The following is a 1,983-nucleotide window of genomic DNA, read 5'->3' on the forward strand; positions in this document are numbered from 1 at the left end:
CAATTCCATAAATTGGAAATCTGTCACCTGGAAAAAATACATTCTCAATACGATCCCAGATTGGCCATGGAAAAAGGGTAGCTTGAACTGCCCAACCTAGGTTCTGGGCCTGCACAGGCCTGCTCTCAAAAAGAAACCTGTGTTCACAGCTATAGGCAGCATTCACTATGTATGCTCTTGAGGTTCCTCCCTAAACTGCTTGGATTAAAATAATTTTCATGCTAACAATCAAAACACTCATTATGCCAATCTGGCCAACAGGAAGCTAATTTCTATTCTGTATTTTGTCAGATGTGCATAATACATATGGTCATCATTGATAACAGGTGAAAGATCTGCTCTAATATGGACACTAAGTGGTGCTGGAGGATGATCCTGCCCACAATGAGCAGTGGGAACACCAGAGCCCTGTAGGGATGCCTGGCAAGCTAACACATTGAGCACGCACAGCTCAGTAAGTTCCCTGTGAACACACATCTCCTGAGATCTGTCTATTTGATTGGAGGTGATCCTGTCCACCTAATACAGTACATGATGTGGAATAACAAAAGCACCTGCAGGAGCTGTGGCGATGACTCACAGGATAGAGCATCTGCTGCTCTCTCAGAAGAACCACATGGACCCTAACAATTGAGTAAAGCATGTCAGTGATTACATCATAGAGTGTGTGTCTGAGAAACAGCCACATTATCCACACAAAAGACACTGTCACACTGGGTACCCCTTGGTGACTTTGAATTCACTTATTAGCCCAGTATCCATGGAACATGCAGAGATCCATCTCCAGCTGTCAGTTCTAAGTCCACAGGAGGGGACAGAACCCTTTAATAAGAATGATGGTCTTAAGAGTCAAGAGATAGAATTCAATATTTATTCATAAGGAATTCATTTTTACAACAAAACAAGATTAAAACAAATAAATTAAAATATTTAAAAGTATGTGAAAAGATAAAAACAGTAACAAGAACATATAAATATGAAACAACAAAAAGAAAATTTCAATTAAAATCATAACAAAAATATTTCTAAACAGCACATTCTTAAGGAACATTTAGAAGCACAGATGTATTGCTGTTTCTCCTCTTGCACACATAATGAAAGGCTGTCCCCCAAGTTGTCTCTCAGGTGCTGTTTTCTGAGAAGAAAGTAAGACCTCAATCAGTCAGGCTGGCTTAGTGATATATAAATTTAGGGTCTCTAAGCAATGACAAATTAACTCTGAGGAAGAATACTCATCCAAAAAATTTGTTACCATTCAGGATGTTTGTCATCAGGGACTCCTGAGAAAGCAACTTATTCTTCAGGAAGCTCTCTTACTGGGGTGTGTCCAATTCCAGCTCTCTTGCACTTTCTGAGACCTGGGAGAGGAAGGCAGTTTTTCAGACACTGAATTGGTGGTGAAATGCAAGGCAGATGTCGGAAGGCTGCCTTCTACCACCTCAGTTCTATTGGACAGTCAACATGGACCTTTTAACTGATATCATGGTTGCTAACTCTTTGGGAAGGGCAAAATCTCCAGAGAGCCTCAAAGTAATGTGAGCTGCCAATATGGGACCCAGACTTATACCAGTGCAAACCAAGGACAGGGCAATGGAAGGAACCTCATTGGGTTGCAGGAAGAAAGGAGATGTCCATATGTCACCAAGGTTAAAACCAATGACAAGTTCTAATTTGACATTTGCACTTTGTTCTTATCCCGCAAAGGTGCTTCCTACACAAGAAGTCACATGACCACAGAGTGTCATTTGTCAAAGAACCAAGAACTTGTTCAAAACTCTACAGAGCATCCAATCTATCACGTGGATATGCAATAATGAGGTATGTTATTAATCTGTCACCATTTCTATACTGCAGCTTCAAAAAGAGCAGACAAATATACTTGCAAAATAATTCAGTTTCTGAAAAGTGGTTGGCTTCCCAGAATACTTGTGCATAGGCAGAGCAATGAACAATTCCACTACATGAGGAGGTTGACTGGTTGTG

General features: G+C 40.6%; 1 long non-coding RNA gene across 1 annotated transcript; it reads right to left on the reverse strand.

Moving 5' to 3' along the window:
- Positions 1 to 859: 859 nt before the first annotated feature.
- LOC134483476 (uncharacterized) lies at positions 860 to 1,359 on the reverse strand. Its single transcript, XR_010060318.1, has 2 exons — positions 1,253 to 1,359; positions 860 to 1,135 (listed from the first exon to the last, which is right to left on the reverse strand). It is a non-coding gene; the product is annotated as an uncharacterized LOC134483476 (long non-coding RNA).
- Between the last annotated feature and the right edge of the window lie 624 nt (positions 1,360 to 1,983).

Source organism: Rattus norvegicus, chromosome 19 (genome assembly GCF_036323735.1).
Source record: "Rattus norvegicus strain BN/NHsdMcwi chromosome 19, GRCr8, whole genome shotgun sequence".
In the NCBI taxonomy this organism is placed as follows: Eukaryota; Metazoa; Chordata; class Mammalia; order Rodentia; family Muridae; genus Rattus; species Rattus norvegicus.